General features: G+C 55.9%; 1 protein-coding gene across 2 annotated transcripts in view; it reads left to right on the plus strand.

Annotated features, from left to right (window-relative positions):
- LOC136046154 (ankyrin repeat and fibronectin type-III domain-containing protein 1-like) overlaps window positions 1–20,542 on the plus strand; it is an 88,374-nt gene that overhangs the window by 23,928 nt on the left and 43,904 nt on the right. The window contains exon 1 of one of the 2 annotated variants that reach the window (XM_065732542.1): window positions 20,243–20,286. The exons of the other annotated variant lie outside the window; for it this stretch is intronic. The gene's annotated coding sequence lies outside the window, so the exon portion shown is untranslated. Of the gene's footprint in view, window positions 1–20,242; window positions 20,287–20,542 lie in introns of those variants that run through there. 2 annotated transcript variants of the gene reach the window in all.

Genomic DNA, 20,542 nt, shown 5'->3' on the forward strand with positions numbered 1-20,542 from the left:
GCTGCTGCCAGAGGCAGCACACGGGGCGTGCAAGGGACAGGCAGGTCCAGTTCGACTTTGCTGTTTTCTTCTATCCCCTCCCTAAAAGAGCTGCCATCAGCAGGACGTGCTGACACTTGAGAGGTGCCCGGCGAGCGTGGCTGGTCACAGCAGCTCTTGCTCCACGCAGTTCTCACCACCAGTGGGAGTGGGTCTGGGCTGGTTTCGTTAGGAGGAATGGAATAGGGCAGTAATGCTGCTCTGCGCATCCCTGCTGTATGGTGTCATGGTTTTGGGGCTTTCGGCCCCTTTCTGTAAGGCAGAAAATAACAAGAGAGGAAGGCGAGGCTGTGTGCGACCTGTGGGAAACGGGGGGGGGGGTGGGGGGACAGGGCAGGTGGGTGTCCCCCCTCGTCCCCCTGGCCCCAAGAGCGCGGCGCATTCCTGCAGGCTGGGCTCATGGAGGGTATTAGCCCCGCGATGAGCTCATGCCGCAGGCGCGCGGTCAGCGCTGCCGCTCCGGGAACGGGGGCACCGTTGCAGATTCTCCGGAGTTATGCGCAGTTGTCATTTCCACGCATTCCAGGGTTAACAGCCGATCGGGTTTCGCTGCTGCCAACCTCGTGGAGCACTCAGAGCGATGGCAAAGCGGAGCAAAATTCCCTGGCTGTCTGGCTCCCGCTTTCCCAAACTCTCTGACCCCCTCCTCCTCTCTCCCACGGAGCCGGACCCGTTGCAGGTCCTGTTTCCCTTCCTCCTAGCACGCTGTGAGGCCTGAGGATGGTTGTTGCAGTGTGCTGATGCTGGGAGGAGTGATCTTGGGGCTGTCCTGAGGGACCCGTGCAGATTGGGATGGAGAGGGGTCGCTGTGCCACTGCTCAGCTTGGAATTCGGCCTCCAGCAAGTTGCTGCTGGCTCCAGCCCCATGAGCAGGGGTTGCTTGTAGGATGTTAGCATCCCCTCCTCCCTCCCAGCCCCACATAGGATGTGTTGGTTCAGAAGCATCAGGCTCTGGTTTGGGGCTCTTGCTGTCTTCTTGCGGTGTGTTTTCGGTTGCTGTCAAAGGGTTAGAAAATAGGCTTAAAAATAATATATATATATATATATATGCAAAAAAGAAGTCACGTCATTAAGAGGAGTACAGGAAATAGAGTGGGAGCTGCATGGAAACACCCAGTGATGTAAGGGCTGTGCCAGCACTGTGTTGCTCTTTGAGGACATTTCACATGAGACGTGTACTGAGCGGAGTGGAAGTTAAGAGGAATGCTTTGGCATTTCTGTGCCCTCACCCCACCATGAGAGCTCGGGGCTCTGCCCTGTGGTTCCTCACTCAGGGGCACCCAGAAGTGTGTTAGTACATTGGGTGTGCTCGGGGGTCGGCAGGTGACATCCTGCCTCGTGTTGACCTGAATGCACGTCCCCAAGACCTGAACATTGGGAACAACACCTGAGCAACAGGAACCTGAACATCCATGAGTCTGTGGGTCCTCATGAGATGCATCCCAGAGTCCTGGGGGAGTTGGCTCATGTAGTTGCCAAGCCACCCTTGATGATGCTTGGATGTGGCCAGCTGCAGATCCTGGTGCCTGAGAGAGAGAGGGAGGTGAGATGGGGCAACCAGCATGGCTGCACTGAGGGCAGGTCCACCTGATCAACCATGTGCCTTTGTATGGTGGCCGAACTGCATCAAAGAGGGGAAGATCCACTGATGTCGTCTGTCTGTACTTTGGTATGGCCTTTGAGACCATCCGCCATAGCATCACTCTCACCAAATTGGAAGGATTTGATGGGTGCACTGTTTGAGGGATGTGTGACTGGCTATGAGATCACACCTGGAGAGCGGTGGTCGATGGTGTCTGCATGGAGGTCGGTGACGAGTGGTGTCCCTCAGGGTCAGTGCTGGGATTGGTGCTCCTGAGCATCTTCATCAGTGACACTGACACTGGGATCGAGTGCACCCTCAGCATTTGCAGGTGACACTGAGCTGTGCACCCGAGGGACGGGATGCCATCCAGAGAGACCCGGACAGGGTGAGCAGTGCACCCAGGAGAACCACATGAGGTCCAACAAAGCCAAGTGCAAGGTCTGCACCTGGGTCATGGCAACCCCCGCTAGTGGTACAAGCAGGGGGATGTAAGGATGGAGCACAGCCCTGCTGGAAAGGACTGGGGGTACTGGTGGATGGCAGCTGGACACGAGGCAGCAGTGTGCCCTCGCAGCCCTAAAGCCAACAGGATCAGGGGCTGCATCAGAAGGAGTTGTGTCCCCTGGTGTGGGACTGTTTCCTGGCGGGGGGATGCTAGCTGTGTTGTGCCCAGGGATGGAGTGACACAGCTCACAGGCACTGCACAGGAAAGTCCCTGCATGGGACGGGGTGAGCTGTGACCTCAGCTCTGTGCCGTGGCGTCACGGCAAGCCGGGAGGAGGAGGGGGCCGCAGGGGGAACCCACTGAACTCGGTCATCGTGGAGCGACGTCAAAACCTTAGGCGGCGTTCAAGATAAACTGCTGTAAATGTAATGGTTTTAAGTGTTTGCTTTTATGTGACAGCTGCTGTCAGAGGCTGGCGGGCAGCCAGGCGGTGCGGGCGGCAGAGCTCCCCGGCAGCGCAGCGTGCCCTTCGCAGGGAGGCTCTGCAGCACGGGGATGCATTTCTGTGGTTCCTGCGGTTCCTGGGGCTTTCTGGGGGAGGGGAGGGGAACCAGGAGAGCCCACGCTGCTTTGCTGCAGCCACAGGTGCTGGCTGGAGCCCGGCACGCGCTGCCAACAGCGCATTGCTCGGTGTCCGCTCATTGCAAGCACCAGTGTGCTCTGCCCCACGTGGCCAAGGTGTGCCAGAGGAGCACTGGGAGTCTGCCACAGCCACAGTGCTGGCCACTTTGGCAAGGGGTTGCATGAAGGCATCCTTCACCCTACCAGCAAGCCCATGGTGACAGCTACCGTGAGGGGCCGGATTGAAACCAGATGAACCCCTGTTTCTGCAGTGTGAGAGGAGCCAGACTGCCCTCTGGGGACAGATCGGGCATGGAGGGCGAGAGGGGCTGCGGTGTGGGACCTGTTGTGCAGCCCCACCACCCCGCTCGCTGGGAAAGGCGTCGCTAATTAGAAAAAGGAGCGCGTCCTGTGTTTGGCGCCGGCTTCTAAAGGGCTTCGCGTGTTGTCTTCGTTCTGGATGTGAGAATGCAGCTCGCCCTCTTTTTCTTTCAGGACAAATTAAGGACACATTTCGCCCATCAGGGGATGAAATAAAATACAAGCAGGGAGCTCGGTGGCTGGCGAGCAGCGGTCCCAGCAGCCTGGCCCCAGCCCTTACTCCGGGCAGGTGCTGCCGTCCGCTCTGAGCACCCTGCTGCCCCTGCAGTCCCTGGGCATGGCCTCGGGGTCCCACTCAGGAGCCCTCCCTGCAGGGTTTGGCCCCGGGCACTGGTGTCAGCCACAGAGCATCAGAGCTGCTGGAGCCTGAGAACAGCCTGCGGCCACCGTGCCCCCTTCCCCCGGGTAATCCCTCCTGTGAACGGGATTTGGGGATTCACAGCGGCATTAAGCGACGGGTGGGTTGTGCACCAAATGGGAGAGGTGGGGGAGGAATCCAAGTCTGGGAAAGGAGTTTGTGTGCAGCAACATAACCGTAGCGCGGAGGGGCCCACAGCTCGCGGTGTGTGTCTTGCTCTGCATGCCTCTGTTTTCCTCTTAATACTCGTGGACTGCTGGATTGTAACGTGACGACTTTTCAACGTCAATAATGTATTGAATAACAGCGTACGAGCTGAGCTGGGGGAAGCGTTAACTCTTTCCCCTGTCGGCAGCTCGCTGCCACAAGCCCGGAGGGGCCCCTTGGTTAGTGGCTGGGGCTGGGAGGTGAATGGCAACGTGTGCCCAAGTGTGAGCTCTAACCCCGTGCAGAGGGGCAGCCCAGAGGGCTCAGATGCTGAATGCACTCACAAAGCACACGGGGGCTTCTTGGTGCTTCACACCTGGATGTTGCCACCCAGTCCGCTGTATGGCCAAGCCAAAGCCAACCCTGCTTGGGGATGGGGTGGGCAGCAGCTAGGAGAGTGAACTCCTGCTGACAGATGGGATGGGGTGCTATGGGATGGCACATCAGGGGCTCAGGACCCCCTCCTGGTACCATGCCCCATGTGGGCACTGTGGGTAGCAGAAGCCTTCCCATAAACACACTAAAGATTTTATGAGATGGTAGGGGAGAGGGTGGACCCTTGAAGCTGTAGTGGGTGGAGGTGTCACTGTGGGGGGACACTCAGGCTGGGCTGTGTGTCACTGGGAACAGCGCTGGGAGCTGGCAGAGCTGAGCTGGGTCCCAGCCAGTGGGACTTGGGCTGAGTGCTGCACGGGTGCCCCCTCCTCCTGTTTGGCCTCAAGGAAAGGGGAAAAAAAAAAAAAAAGGAAAATGTTGGTTTTGTTTTGGCTGGGGAGCTGGAGCCACAAGGAATGTAGGGTAGACCGCAGCTCGAGTTACCCTCTTCCATCGCACGGCGTGACGCTCCTCTCATCTCTCCTCTGCACTCTCCCCACCATGCAGAGCACAAAGCAAACCCTGGGCTGTGCTGCAGGAGCGCTGCTAGAAGGGGGAATCCTGCCCCAGGCACGTCAGGGCTGCGTGCTGCAGGTGGCACACGGGGCTCCTGGGAGCTGGGGGGGCATTGGGACACTGCTGCGCTCACCCCTGTGCCGTGCATCTCCAAAAGTGCCCCCAGGTCAGCTTTGAGGGATCTGCTTGCAGATGGAACCCCAGAGGGGAGCAGAGCTATGGGGTGGGGCCAGGAGGCAGTGGGTGCAGTGCATGGCCCCGCCAGCCCCTCAAGTCCCTGTTGGTGGCAGCGAGGTGACAGCTTTTCTGCTCCGAGCTGTGAGTTCTTATCCCTCCGCAACCTCCATCCCCTGCTCAGTGGGGGGTTGAGGACTGGCACCTCGAGGGTTCAGTGTTTGTGCTTCAGAGACTTCAGCTTAGGGACCGTCTCAATGGCACAAAAGGATTTAAAGCTTGAGCTTTTCCATTGTGGAAACTTAATCCACACCTGTAGTACCTTACTGGTGTGGGCGTGATGATGAGGCCATGGTGGCTACACTTCTATGAATGAGACCTCACCTGCTGCTGCCCTTGTTGCCACATGGGATGGTGCGAGCTGGGTCCTGGCTTGGTTGCTCCCTTCCACAATGGTCAGGAGGATGCTCGGCCCCATGCCAGGGCACAACAGGGTTGAGGGAGGTGTCCTGAGCTGAGGGATGTGGCACCCACTTGGGCACGTCTGTCCCTGACCCTTGGGTGCCATGGAACCCTGAACTCTGTTGGAGAGAGCAGCAGTGAATCATGTTATTCCTCAGTCTCCAAAACCACTGACTTGAGATGGACAGTTAAGAGGAAGGAAGGAAAACATGAAACTGGAGCAGGAAGTTGAAATGTGAGAGCAGCCCTCATCCCAATGTGCTGCCCCTCTCCTCTCGTAACACTTTTGGCTATGCTCTGCATGGTATTAAATCCAACTCCAAGCTGTCCCAGGGAGTTTGAAGTTCACATCTTCCTGTGTCTGATAATTACCCTGACAATAGGTCCAACCATGGCAGTTGTTGAGCTCCTGGTGGGCAGGACATGGACTTTCTGAGTTTTCCACATCGTCTCGTGCTTAATTTTGGTTCTGTTCTGACTCCACATCACTTCAGAGCTCCACCAGGCACTAAGCAGAGCAGGACAAGTCCTGGTTCCTGGGTGCAGGGTGCAGGCACCACCCCACGAGTGAGACAATGTCTGGAGGTGCCTCGGCTGAGCACAGATGCAGAACCTGGGCACAAGCACTTGGTGCAACCACTGGGTGGGCTGCAGGGCAGCAGTGCGGGGCAGCAGGGCTCGAGTCGCCCACCCTGGGAGTGCTGGTCAATGCAGCCTGGTCCCAGCCCGTCCAGTTAGGCTGTTGCTGGCTTTGCTCTGTGCGGGCGCTCCCAGGCGTCTGCCCCAGTATTTCCCATGGCCGGAGCTACTGGCGGTGAGTGACTGTGGAATTAAAGTATCATTTGCAATTTTCTACATTCCGGCGTGGTGTCAGGTTCTGGCGGAGGGCAGGCTCGCTGCTTGCTCCCCGGATGTCTCGGGGGCCGCACGCAGTGCTGCTGTCCCTGCACACTCGTGCTGTGGAGGGCAGGGGTTGGCCGGACATCACATCACCACCAAAGTGAAACCAATTTTCCAAACAAAAGCTTCACCCCGGCAACATAGCTTCATTTTCCCAGGATTTGGAATGATTGGAAGATTGGAACCGAAGTAAACACAACTGGTTTCAGACATCTCGCTCTCACCCAGCATCAGGCGGGTGGTTGTCTCCAGAAAGGCGGGCCACAAAACGTAACCGAAATCTCAGCCTAAAACCCCAGCTAACTTGAGCAAAAAGAAAGAAGGAAGTTGTTGTTTCGCAGCAGCCAATCCATCTGCTGCTGCTCCGTGGGGCCGGGGCCGGCTGAAGCAGCCTGTGCTGCTGTGGCTTTGGGTGCCTGCCCCGTCTGCTCAGCGGGGTTAAGCAAATAGCAGCCCTGGGGTTGTATAGCAGAGGAGGATCTCAAGGCGGTTTGCAGGCTGTAATGAATTAAGCCGTGCTATGCTGCTGTGGTTGGGTCAGGATGGAGCTCTCAGCGTGCACTGGTGTCTGGGCTGTATGTCTGGGCTTTCTGCATGGGGGATGAAGAGAAGTGGGCATCTCCAGTGTGACGTAGGCTGCTGTGGGTGTAGGTGCATAAAGCAGCGGAGGAATTGTGGCTGCGGAGATGACTGGAGCCAATGCCTCCATTGCAGGCAGCTAATGGAGGAAGATGTGAAACCTGTGACCCAAGGGATGTAAGAAAGCTGCAGCAGGCGTGGAAGTGGGGCTTGGCTCTGCCATGACCCCTCTGGTGCTGTCTGCCCAACCCCCAAGGCCTTGGCTGGCCTGCCCTAGGCCTTGGCCTTGTTGCTGTCATGCTGCCATGGAGGCAGAGGAGCAGAGGGGCTGCTTCAGCCCTGTTCTGTTGTCCCACACATCTATGGTGCCCCCCAGACCTTTAAAGCACGTGGCCTGGAGCCTCAGATGAAGGCATCCATGCAACCCTATTTCTGTTGGTGGAAGAGGTACTCCTGAGTCATTTTTCATGGGAATCAGAGTGTGGCAAGGATACCAAGAGGTGAACTGAAGCAAGCAAACCCTTGTGCTTGTGCAGGTGCAGCTCTTGAGGTTTCCCATGCCTCATAGGAGTCATTCACAGATACCAACATTCACTATTGGCTTGTTGACTTCAGCATGGCTCTTGGATCCTTATGCAGAATCATTCAAACAGAGATGGACCCTCTGTAAAATGAACAGAGCTCCTTGAGTGTACATAAGGGAAGCAGACAGGATGAACGTGTCTGCAGCAGGCTTTTTTTTCCTTTGCTCATCCAGGGAGGCATCCCTGGAGCTGCTCCTGATTCTTCCCATCCACTGACTTTTCTTGAATGAGATGGGATGGATTGGGTGCTACATTCCTTGCCCTGCATCTTGGGGCAGCGCTCCACGTCGCAGCAGGTCCCCAAGGCTGATCTGGAGATGGAGACGTCCTTCATCACCATATTCCTCAGACAGACACCTCTGCTATTTGCTTAATGTGTTGCGTGGCTTTGAAGTAACGCAGATGGTATCTGCCATGGATTGCTTACCGTTGTGGTATGGCTAGTTCATGGGAGGGCTGTTGTGAAGCGTAAATAGGCACTCTGTGCATTTATGTATACATATAAATCAGTACTTGGAGAAGGAAGTAAAGAAAGACCAAGTGGACTTACCTCCTGGTGCTGAGATCTGGGAGGTGAATAGCTTCAGTGACATGGTTACCACCAGCATCCTCCCACAGGATCCTTCTCATTCCCATCCTGTCCCTGGAGCACCTGGAGAGGCAGCTGCCAGCCTGGCAGCCACGAGGCAGAGACAGGCACCCAGCTCACTTTGTGATGCTTCCCTCAGGGTATGCTGCTGGGACTCCCAGGATCCCTTGAGGTGTCAGTAGCACTTAATTATCTCGACGTTTTCCTCCAGAGGTGCCTGCTCAATATGGATATTAGCACTTGCCTCGACTCAGTGCACAGCACGATGCTTTGTCAGACACCAGTGATGGCTCTTATTCCTTTGGAATGACATTCATGGCAGGCTGATGAGTCGCTCTTGGGACATGATTTGGGGCAGAGCTTTGCTTGTGTCAGCCCCAGCCAACTTCCCAGGGCTGACACTTGCTTGAGACATCTCACTAAAACCCCCCACTGTGGTCCAATTCCTCCAGCAGCATGGTGAGCTCACAGCGTGCTTCTGTTGGGTTTGCCTGGTGCTGAGCTGGAGGTCTGAGCTCTTAACTCACATCCCAGGATTGCAGCACGCAGCCTGCTGCCTAACCCTGATGCCACCACATACCTGAGGTTAGGAGGGAACTGCAGGAGGAGAGGACCCTTGGGATTTCCATTCTTGAACTTCTCTTCTGCATTCATTTTTGTTCTCACTGTTTCTATTTTTAAATTTGTTTTCTTGTGCAATCTGTGTGGGTATGCACTGCTCTACTTAATTCTTTGCTAGTATCAGATTTTGCTTTGAAGGGCTTTCAGAATGAGAACAACAAGAATCAAATCCTCTTGCAGGAGGTCACTGAGGTGGAATGGCTTTATCCCAAGTGCTGACATGCTTTGAACTTCTCCCTGCTCCCTGTTCCAACTTCTTTCCCCCAGTTGAGAGGCCCCTGTCCCCACAGCTGTCCCTGTGCCCAGTGATGCCGATGTTGAGTGGAGCAGAGAGGGCAGGGCTTAGGCCATCGTAGCAAATCCAGCTCCAGCTCCTTCCTGGCACTGCTGGTTCCTGCTGGAGGATCTGCCCTAGGTGACAAACCACAGAGCCAGACTGATGGCAGTCACAAGCCACTGGCAATCCCAACCACTGGCAATCCCAACCATTGGAAATCCCAACCATTGGCAACCCCAAGTCATTGGCAATCTCAAACGGCCACTGGAGTTTCTGCAGCAGAGCTGGGACAGGGCTGAGCAGGATGGGTCCTGTGAGTGTCCCAGCCCATGGGGTCCCTGCATGTGGGGCACTGTGTCCAAGCTCCCCACTTGGCTGTGCAGGCATTGTGCACGTGGCCATGCTGAATGTTGAATTTTCCAAACTGGGTTACGCCGGGCTGAGGCTCCCACTGCCCTGCTATGTTTCTGTTAGTCAGACTATTCAACCAGCAGAATTGTTTGCAGAAGTAAAGAACTTTTGTCCTTGAGTCTCGGAGCTTCTGGCTTCCACTCACTCTCAGTCAGACAGCAATCGTGCTAAATCCCAATTAATCATTAAGAAGATATTTGAGGTTTAGCAGCTGTGTTATAAGATACAGTTTTTACTGGTTTTGACCTCAGTTAAATATGTTTTTAATAGTGGACGGTATTTAATTAAACATAAAATAACAGAGGCTTATTAAATCTAGAGAGACCTTCCTTAGCAATGGATATTGAATGTTAAGTAAATAGCAGTTGGTCATTAGGAGTGCATTCAGTGTGGTTTCACAGCTATGTAATAGGTGGGTATCTTCTTACACGTTTACTCAGCCCTGATGAATGCGCTCTTAATAATCGATTGCCTTTCATTCAATATATAATAACTGTCCTCTTAGGGCTGAATTGGATCCTTGTTGGAGAAAATGCGTCCTCTAGAGCTCGCCAGTTTGTTGAGCAGATTTTGTTTTGTTTTCAGTTGATGGCTCCTTCAGATTAGCTTCTTCTGGGACTGCTGGGTGGGATGGAGCAGTGCATGACACGTCGTGTTCCTCACCCCCAGCCCTGCAGTGACAAAGGTGCTGGTAGTGGGTGGGAGCTGCCCTGGGGTCCCAGCGCAGCGTGGGGTGGCACCATGAGTCACAGCATCCTTGGAGATGTTTTGGTCTTTCTCTCAGGCCTAAATCCATTAGCCAGGGCTGCAAGGAAGCGAGTGGAGCGCTGCCGTGGGGAAGTGCTTTCTTGTAGCAGATGGGGTAACCTGCAGAACTTGCTGCTGCACGGTATCTTCAAAGCTGATCTATCAGCTGGTGTTGGAGAAGGATGAGAGTCGTTGGTGGCTGATACAATCAGAAGGGATCACTTAAGGCACAGTGCATGTTTCCAGGGTATGCTCATGCTCTTGTACCAGGGCAGCCCAGCAGCTGACCCTATTTCCCAAACTGGGTGTCTCCTCTCTCTCTCTGTCTGCTCCACGAAGTCAAGTTCTGCTCCCCGCTCCCGAGTGCAATAGAGCCTATATTGGTGTACTCAGTACCTGCCAGGTAGCAAAGCATGAGGGCTGTCGAAGGTGAGGACATCAAGAGCACTCCAAGGTGCTCCACAGCAGTCATTCCTCAACAACAACAAGAACTCTGCCTGCAGGAGTCTCTTGCTCTATGCTGAGGTTGCGATGTACTTTCTAGACGTAGTTGCTATTTGCACTGATGATGCACCACTGTACTGCAGGAGCTGTTTTGGGTGGGAAATGGGGGCAGCTGCTCTTGGCAAGAGCAGACGGGGCTTTTGATGGCCCCCACCCGTGAGACACTCACTGCTCACTTAGGGCTCTTCCCCCAGCCGGGGCTGCACATGTCAGGTGCCCAGTGCAGAGGTGGTGGCCATGGAGTGCTGCCCCTTGCCTTGGGGCACTGAGGGGCACTGAGGGCACTGGGGGGCATGGCTGCAAAGAGGCAGCTGATGAGAAGCTGGAGCCCAGATCGTGCCTTTTCTGGGGCTCTGTGGGCAGTCCCATTAGCTTTCTTATAGTGGCACTGCCTTACAATTTCTCAGCGCTGTTGCATTTCGTAGGCCATCACTTTTAATTTCTGCCCTTGCTAACCTGCACAGCAGTACTGACTCAGTGCCGAACAATGCGTTGGACAGGCAGGCAGAGCCGTGATTCATGCTGCTGGTGGAGGGATGAGCCTTCTCCTGTGCGTGCTTATTAATTTCTCCCAGCATGTGAGTCACCCCCCACCCCACCCCCCCAGGCAGAGTGGCAGCCCCAGGGCTATGGAGTGCAGAGCTGGGGTGTGCAGGCAGCTCTAGGGTCAACAGAGGCTCCGGGATGGGTTTCTCCCACCTGCCTAGCATGTGGAGCTGGCAGACCTCCTGCAGAAGGGTGCTGGGAGTGTGGCTGCTGGGTGCCCTCAGCGTGTGCACCCCATGCAGACCCCGGGAGGATGCAGACCCCTGCAGGACCAGGAGCTGTGTGGCTTGGCTGCCTGCCCGGCCCAGAGATCCCCCCCCCCAGAGCCGCCCTGGCTACAGAGGTGCCCTGCTGCCCTCTAGATCTCTGTCTCTGCTGTTTCTCACTCCTTGGCTCGGTTTGTCAGGAGCATCCGACACCTTTTTTTGCAGAACAGGGTCTTCAGGACTCACAGTGTGTGCATCAATCGGGGAACCGATAGAACGGCAATGCCCCTTCCCACGCACCCAGCCCCACACCACCGCTGTCCCCTCTCTGCCGGCCCCAGGGCCGTCCTGGTGAGGGCAGCTCCCAGCACAGCTCCCAACGCAGTGCCTGTGCCCCACGCTGCAGCTCGGAGCTGTTTTGGAAAGGGCTGCGGCGCGGTATGATGTCACGCGGCACGGTAGTATCTCTGTCTCCAGCCTCGTTAGGCGCTTCCTGTGCTCTGGCTCTGGCTCTGGCGCGCCCGCCGTGTCTGCGCGCTTTCTTCTTTTCCACAATTCCCCAAGGATTTATTTTCAACTTCTCTTTCATTTATTTTTTTCCCCTTTTTATTTTTTTTCCTTCCTACATCCCTTACCCAGCAGCTTTTTTGTCTCTGTTCCTCGTTTCTCTTTTCCTGAGCCCCTTACTCCCCCCTGCTCCCCAGAGACCCCAAAGTGGCCTCTCCCCATTGAACCACTCTCGTCCCAACTCCCTTCTCTCTCCCTATCCCCACTGAAGCCTTCTCACTACAGACGTGTGGCGGTGCCATCCTCCTCTCTGTCCCTGTCCCCATCCCCATCCCTGTCTCCATGCCAGCCCCGGGCTCCCCATGCCCTGCAGCCACCGTGCTAACCAGCACGGCAGCTTCCTGCTGGAGAGGAGCAGATGCAAGGCTGAATCATGACTCTCGCTGCAAATGTTTACTGAGCACGAACAAAATATGATTTATTTCTTTAATTTCTTCCCTCGCAGCAGCCCAAATGCTGCCTGAATGCGGGTGGGCTTCCCCAGGGTCTGGGCACGAGGTGATGCACTTCCCCTGGAAGCCGCTCTGCTTCCAGAGCAGACACTGTGTGTGTATCACAGCTCAGTGTGTCATTTCTGGGGGGCTGTGGCTGTGCTTCTCACAGCCCCTGTAGAGGTGGGTACACTGTGCGTGCATGGATACTACATGGTGTCATGGTGAGACTCATGACTTGCCAGGTCATCTCATCCTTGGTGCATTTGTGTTTCTGTGCTATTGCTGTGAATCCTGTCACAATGCCCCATGGAGGCTGCTGTGCTGGAGCCTGCAGGGATGGGGCTGTTCACGGGGCCAGGCTTTGGGGTCCAAGCTTGCTCTCATCTTCATCCCAGCACTGATAAATGCCCATTGCATCTCTTTCTCCCACTGAAGTCTTTGCCCTTATCACCCCACATGGAGACAGATGTGTGCTTTTCTCTTGAAGCAGCTCTGCTCATTGACGGCTTGGGGCTGGGGCTTGGGGACCCTGTGGGGACCCAGTGGCATGGGGCTGATGCTTCTGGTCAGGACTGGGAGCTGCGGGGCCAGCAATGGAGGAGGTGAGTCCCTGGGCTGCCTTGGGACAGAGGGAGGAAAGGAAAGAATACGTGGTTTGTTGCTTGTGAGGCATTGCTGCATCCTGGGATGGCAAGGCACAGGTCAGGCACTGCAGCGTGCTGGTGTGGGATGCTCCTCCCAGGCAGATAAACCCACGTCTGAGCTGGGAGGGGACATTTCCATGGAAATTGCCTCCAGGTCTGTGATTGCCACCGCACCTGGGGTGGCTGTGCTGCCCTGTAATCGTGGGGAGAGACTGTAGAATGGAGCCGGAACGGGCGGCTGCTGTGCAGCCAGGGAGGGGACAAGGAGGAGGAGGAGAAGGAGGAAGAAGCTGGAGCCCCTGTGAAGACCAGAGCATAGCAGAGATGGTGAGCGGTGCACCTTGCAGAGCTGGGGTACTCTGGGATATCATTTGGGAGAAGCCTAATGTGAACCAAAGCGTCTGGCTGTGACGGAGGCCAGGAGGGTAAAGGGTCTCAGGGAGGTATGAGGTGAAGGGCTGGGCTGCAGCTGCTGCCAGGTGCTGTGGGGGCACTGGGCACTGCCCCATTCTTGGTAGGGTCAATGTGCCTGATGGGGCACAGGATGGAGCAAGCCTGAGAACACGGTGAGCCAGGGTGGGGGCTGTGGTGCAGTCTGTGTCTCATCTCCTAGAGATGTGTGGGGTTTGTTCTGGGGACATCCACAGGGGTTCTGAGGGCTCAGCTCTGGGGGTTAGGGCTCTCGCATCCCCATGGCCCCGAGGAGGTTCGGTAAGCTTGTTTGATGATGGGCTGAGAGCAGTCTGCAGGATGAGAGCTGCAGGAGCAGGGCTTGGGGCGGGTGGTGTGCGGGGTGGTTTGCAGCTCTGCTGTGTGCCCTGTGGCATTGCACCTGGTGTGGTGGGAATGCAGGAGCTGTGGGCTTTGCAGGGCTGCATGTTTACCAACTAAGAGAAAGCACAGGGCTTTTGTAAGAGAAGATCTGCCTATTTATCCTCTGTGTTCTGTGCAAGGATCCACCAGGGTGATATCATGTCATAAATGTATGTTTTGTTCTGCTTTGGCTTCCTGAGGCCTGCCTGAAGCTTGGTTGTTAGCAGAATCTCAATGCCATCTCAGAGGCAGCAGGTCCATTTCGAGCAGGTGTGAATGGGGGGGAGAACACTCTGTGGAGCACGTAGTGGGACCCCACCATGCCCCAGGCTCAGGGGGAGGCAGCAGGGGAGCACCAGGCTCCCCACGTACAGCTGGGATGTGCTGGTGCGTGATGCAGGCTCTTGGCTGATGGCTCTCGAGAGCACTGTCTTCTGAAGGCACAAATAAAAGGACCATCGCCGCAGGTCCCATGACATCACCAATCCCATCTGTGGTGTCTGAGCTGAGCAACATGTGCTGCACCTCAAGGGAGCTCAGAGGAGCCCCCAAGTGCTGCTGGGTGCAGCTCGTGCATGCAGTGACATTGGATCCAGAAGGGGTGGAAGGTGGACACTCTGTGTGCCATGCTCTTTCCTCCCCTGTGCTGACAGCTGTAACGCCAATAAAACAAATGTTTGTTTTCTTATTTGTTTGATGTGTGGCAGTGGCAGCACGAGGAGATGAGCCCCCACCTCCCACAGCCCTGCGGGTGGGTGACATGAGCTCTTGCCACCAGTAAATGGCATTCAGGGAGGAAAAGGGATAAAGGAAAGGTTAGTGCATTGCTCTTTGTGATGGATGAAAGGACTGTCAGCTCTGTCCTGCAGGCATGGATCCCCGGGTATTCCTGGGACAGCAGGGAGGAATGCATCTTGCAGGAGTTCTCCTCTTGGAACGACTGTTTGGCTCTTGTGGGGCTGAAAAATTTCACTGAGTAACAAATTAATGGAGTTATTAGTCACTGTCTGGCTTGAATGGAAACACTTAGCTGACCCGGTCTGTCCGTGCCTCCATGCCTGGGCCAGGCAGTCTCCCTGTGGGGGCTGTGTGCCATCCCATGCTGCCGCTGCCGTGCCCCACATTGCAGGAGCACCCCTGTCAGGAGCAGGGTCCTGCTGCAGGCTGCCAGGAAGGGCTCAGCACAGGACAGGGCTCATTGCAGCCATGATGCACCTGCAGAAATACAGGAAAGTTGTGCGTTCTGCCCCGCTGGGATGTAACACTGCTTGTGGGGTGAGGGGCAGGGCAGTGTGGGGCAGCCAGTGAGCGCTGCCCCCTCTGGCTCCATCCATGTCACAGAGGGCACCCAGAGCCCCGACACCCCCAAAACAGCAGCTCTGGAGTGGCCCTGTTCCCCACTGTGCACAGGGGAGAGCCCGAGTGGGACGGGCTAGGAGGATGCACACAGGCACAGAGAGCTGGGAAACTCCCGACCCTGAGCCGCTTTCTTCCCAGCGCCGGCCAAGAAACGTGATGCTGAGCAAACAGGAGAAAATAAAAGGCAAAACAAAACTCACACTGGATTCAGAGATGGCCCTTCTAACTGGCAGATTCGACGCTGTCTGCGTGCAGAAATCTTCATTTCGGATCCGGTCTTTAAATGCAAATGTCACTTTAAATAGCTGTTCCTGCGCACACGTTCTGGTGCCTTCTGCCACGGAGCTAATGGATTGTGCTCTCTGTCAGTACATTCTTGTCTCGTTTTGTATCCCCATACATTAAATTGATAGTTTGGGGGATTGGAGCTCGTTCCAAGATTACATGGGTGGAGTCCCCTTTATATGGCCATGCTGGTATGTAGTGAATTTGAATTGGCACAGCAGAAAACTCGAAAATTTGGAACAGATAACTGTCTCCTATCTTTATATGGGAACATCAGAGTTCTTAGCTTTATTCTGGGGTTCCTGCCATTCCAAATATAATTTATTCTTTTACATAACTGTTTTCATATGATACACTCTTCAGAATGGATAATGATTTGGGAAGGAATATAATCTTTTTTTTTTCCCCTCCAAGGCTGTCTTCCCAATTAATGAGATTGAGAACATGTTCCAAAAAGCTTTTTTCCCCCTCTGGGCTTTTTAAAACGCTTTCCAATTATTCTGCAGTGTGTCTCGCGCTTCCTTGATGGGGTTTGGTGCCTCAGCACTTAGTGGTGGTCGGGCAGAGCTGTGCGGGGCCACGCGTGGGGCAGCAGTGGTGTGGCATGGGGGGGCCTGGAGGAAACCATGTGTCCTTTGCTGCAGGGCTGCTGGGGGAGGGATGCTCCTGGAGACGTGTGCAGCACCTGGGGGGGTTTCCTGCAGGCTCTTCCGACGCACAGCCTCACAGTGATGGTTTGGGACAGTCTTCTCTTCCCCATGCTGCACAGCCCCAGCTCTCAGCCTGTCCTGTAGGAGAGCTGTTCCATCCCTCGGATCATTTTTGTGGCCAACAGCTCCGTGTTTCTCCTGTACTGAGCACTCCACATCTGGACACGGCGCTCCAGGTGAGGTCTCACAGTGCAGAACAGAGGAACAGATCCTTTCTCTTGCATTGATGGCTGTACTGCTTTTGTGTACCCAGGAGCCGGTTGGCTTTAGGACTACGAGGGCTCAGTGCTGGCTCACACCCAGCTGCCACCCACCAGCACCCCTAGGTCCTTTCCAGCAGGGCTGTGCTCCACCCTTACATCCCCCAGCATGGGTTGCAATAACCCACGTGCCATTGCGTCCCAGCAGAGGAGAACAGCAGGGAGAAGCTGCCTTGTGCCTTCCTTGCGTGCTGAACTCAGCCAGGCTGGGCACCAAGGGCTGGGCCCCTGGTGGAGGAATGTGGTCTCCAGTGGTACCTGCATTCTGGGCTCTGTGTGCACACAGTGCTGTGTATGGCTGCACAGCACAGCCCCAGCTCCTCCAGCACTTTCCCTGCGTGCTCAAAGTTGCAGTAACAGTTTGCAGGCTGCCACTGAGAAGGAAGAAATGAAGGTGGAAAACAGCACGTGCACAGCAGCACGCTGCTTGTGAGAGCCCCTGCCTGCTGCTGCCTATGGAGCTATCCCCCTGCCTGCCTGAGGCTGTGCTAAATGCAGACAGGGACAGGAGGCGCCCATTCTGGGGGCAGGTTTGGGTGGTGGGCTTCGATTGGCATCAGCCCACAAATTTGTTTTGCGGAGTGTCCTTCCAGCATGGAAAAAATAACCTCCCTCAGTTTTTGTCTCTCCTTTTGTTTGTGTGGGCATCAGTTATTCTGGGAGTACTGAGCCAGATTTTATTGGAATGACTGAGAAAGCTGCCACCTGCGAGCAGCTGCTTGTCTTTGGGGATCGTTTTGGTGTCGTTTCTAAACAATTGCATGAGGCTTCTTCTGCCCCGCTCATAATGTGGTTCTCCCAGGGACACTGCCCAGAAAAAAAAAAAAAAGATGAGCTCAGATCATGCTTGGCAACATTTCAGGGAGTAAAAAGTGCAGTGGTACTGATGTGTGTTGGTGGGAATAAATGGATCATGCAGAACTGCCTCGGCCCCCCTGTGCAGCCTGGTTCCCAGCCCTGTGGCTCTTCTTTCCCAGTGCTGCTCAACATCAGAGCTCAGCACTGTCCTTTCCAATGGTTTCATGTTTGATGCTGGCCTAAGTCCTGTCATCGGGCACCTTTTTCTCTCTTGGTGCTTCTGGTGATGCTGCACTTCCAGGCAGGCTCAGAGCATCATGTGGGGCGGTGCTCATTTCAGAGCAAGGGCAGCAGCAGCAGCACCAGCCCAGCTCTGTGATGCTGATGTGGGGAGAGAAGGAGAGTCCTGGTGGTAACGGCCTTGGCTGTACTCAGGACAGCACTTAGTCAAATTGGCCAGCAGTCCAAAAATGGAAGAGATTTAGGTCAGATGTTAGGGGGAAATCCTTCACTCAGAGGGCAGCGAGGCTCTGGCACTGCTGCCCAGAGCTGTGGGTGCCCCATCCCTGGAGGTGCCTATGGACATGGATGGGTCCTGGGCAGCCTGAGCTGGGGGGCAGCCTGCCCATGGCAGAGCTGAGCCTGGGGGCTGGGAGGGCCCTTCAACCCAGTCATGCTGGGATTCAGCCCTCCCATCTCATCCAGGCAGCATCCTCATTCCCAGCCACCATCTCCACTGGGATGTGCCATGTGCAGGGGCTGCTCCTTGCCCCGACGGTGCCCCGGGCTCTGTCCTGAAGCTGGAGCTAGGCACAAACCTCACTCAACGATTTGTTTTAAAAATACATGCCGATAAAAATGACTATCTCCATTATTTCATTAAGGGATTTCGAACGTGCTTCCTAAGCCCTGAGTCATCAATGAAATGAGCAAGCAGCAGGCAGCACGGCGGCCCCGTGGAACGTGACTCACGCTGCGGTGTGGGGGATGCTCTGAGCGCAGGGATGCTCGCACCTCTCTGTCCCCCACCACGATCAGGCTCTCCCTGTAGCATCAGCAGAGCCCTTCCAGAGCCTCTGTGGCTCTGAGTTTGTTTTGCCTGTGGATCTGCAGCTCCCAGAGCTCCTCACGTGGCATCGGTGTGCCTGAGCTGCCAGCATGCAGCTCTGTTGGCAGCCAGCAGATCCCAATCTCAATGCGTGTGAGACGGCCGGCATTCAGTTTTGTGTTGTGTAACTGCAGAGATAGAAACTTCCATAAGCTGTATCAATGCAGGAGAGGTTGATCTTTCCTCCCAGAATGCAGAGGAATATGATGGGCCGTCTTCTGCTCTGCTTTGGGAACTCTCTGCCTCTCTCAGGTCCATGGCACAGGCTGGGGAAGCAGAGCAGGTTGTTGGTACTGCTGCTGTTGGTAAAATGGGGCTGGGGCTGTTAGTACAGCAAGGGACTGGGGTTGTCACTGCCCTGGGGCGATGCTGTTCCTCACCAAGGGGCTTCCTATTGCATCCCACATAGAGGTGTCCAAGAGCACATCCTCACACTCTGTGCGTCCTGAGGAGAAAGAAATGAAATGTGGGGGGAGATGTGGCTGTGTGCTGTGCACAGACCCTCTTTCTTCTGGGAAGAGAGCGAGGAGGGCTGCATGGGGGCTCTGGGAAGGCACGGGGCGGGTGGGGGTCAGCCAGCAGGGTGCAGGGCAGCCAGGAGCTGAGCCTTGGCTGCTGGCCCCTCTCCAGGCCCAACTCCTTGGACATGGTGCTGGAATTCTGCTGTCCCTCCTCAACTGCTGTTTTCTTAATAAGGCTCCAAATGAGATGTTTTGGCTAGTCATTGTTACCGCGCTCCCCGCTTTCTTGTTTTGTTTTTCCTCTCTCCAAAGCTAGTGCCTCGTCCTTCTATTCCAGCTAATACCCCCTGAGTTTTCCATGACTCTTAAAAACCAGCTGCTCAGTGTGCTCGCATTAACCCATTCCCTGCCCCCTAGGGCTCCTGCTGACAGCTGTGGGGCTCCCAGTGCCAGCCATGGCAGACCCAGTGATAGCCATTGGGCTCTCAGTGCCAGCTGTGGGGCTCCCAGTGCCAGCTTTGCTCATGCCAACTTTGTGCTAGGCCACCCTGGGCTCTGAGCTGCCTTGGGACAGTGGTAGCCATCCTGAAGAGCTCTGCTGAGGCCAGGCTGTGGCTATTGGTGTGGAGTCCCCATGTGTAGGGTGGTGGTGCTGCCACCAGTTTTCCATGATCCTCGCTGGCATGGATAGCGGATGAAACTGAATTTTTCATGGCTTTAGAACCGCGCTGTAACCATAGTTCTGGATCCAGCACCCTGGGGTTTAGGTGTCAAGTTTTAAGGAAGTAATGACATATCCAGTGGGAGTGCTGTGCCCAGTGGACAGGTGGTGTTCCCAGGATGAGGACTCACTTTTGCCACAGCATCGATGAGTTGGTGTGCTTTGGTGATGGAATGGGGTGAGGAGGAGGCATGTGTTGGTTGGGGATGGTACAAGGAAGTTTCCCACGAGGGCGGTGCCCACAGAGGCTGCAAAGGAGACTCTGCCTGTGGGAGGCAGGAGGAAGGCTCAGTGAGGAGGAGCACTGCAACGTGGAGAAGAGGTTTTAGAGAAACCCACCTCATTTCAGGGAGCTGCTTGGTGCAGCTGTTGGCTGCAGTGCAGCTCCCATCACATTGCCTTGCGCTGTTCCTGCCCCATTCACTGTTCCTGCCCCATCATGCTGGGCTCCCGCTGTCTCCCCTCTCTGCCTCTGTGCCCCCTGAGCTCTGCCCAGACCAGGGCACATCCCTGTCTGCAGGGCAGCGTGAGGGCAACGCAGCCCCATCCCCATGCTCCCGGTGCTGTAGGTTTGGCTGCAACGTCAGGGCTGGGAACGGGTCAGTGCCCCCAGCCCCAGGGAAATGTGGCCAGAGCACGGACACCTGCGCTGGGTCATTGTGGCACAGTGCTGCCCTGCGTGCTGAGCACCCCTGGGCCTTCCTTGGGGCTGGGCAGGGATTGCTCCCAGTCCCCATTAGCATTCGGCCCCGCTGCTGCTTCGGCGCTCGCCTTCGCGATTGCCTGGCAACCACGGAGCAAAACTACAACAGCTGCCGGGCCCAGCGTGCCTCCCGCCAGCCGGCATACGCCCGTGGTGACGGGGACAAGGAGAGGACGGTGGCAAGGCCACCAAGTGCCACTGCCCGGGGCCCCCGTGCTGGTGGGCTGCGAGGAGAGGGCTGTCCCTGGGAGCAGGAGCAGGAGGAGGTGCGGTGGCCGTGCTGCTGCCTTGACTTGGTGGGTCTGTCTGTCTGTCTGTCTGTCTGTCTGTCCACCTGTTTGCTGTCTGCCCAAACACCTATCTGCCTGTCCATCCATTCATCAATCCATCCGTCCGCCTGTCTGTCTCACCGTGAGCATCACGCTGCACCCAACGCATCCCTCTGGTGGTTGGGGGTCTTCCCGTGCTCATCCCATCCCTTCATCCCCCAGGGCTGGGACGGCACTGGGCTTCCAGCAGGACACACTGGTGGCAGTGGTGGCATTTGTGCAG

This window comes from Cyrtonyx montezumae, unplaced genomic scaffold, assembly GCF_038088225.1.
Source record: "Cyrtonyx montezumae isolate F1298 unplaced genomic scaffold, pur_monq_1.0 scaffold_16, whole genome shotgun sequence".
In the NCBI taxonomy this organism is placed as follows: domain Eukaryota; kingdom Metazoa; phylum Chordata; class Aves; order Galliformes; family Odontophoridae; genus Cyrtonyx; species Cyrtonyx montezumae.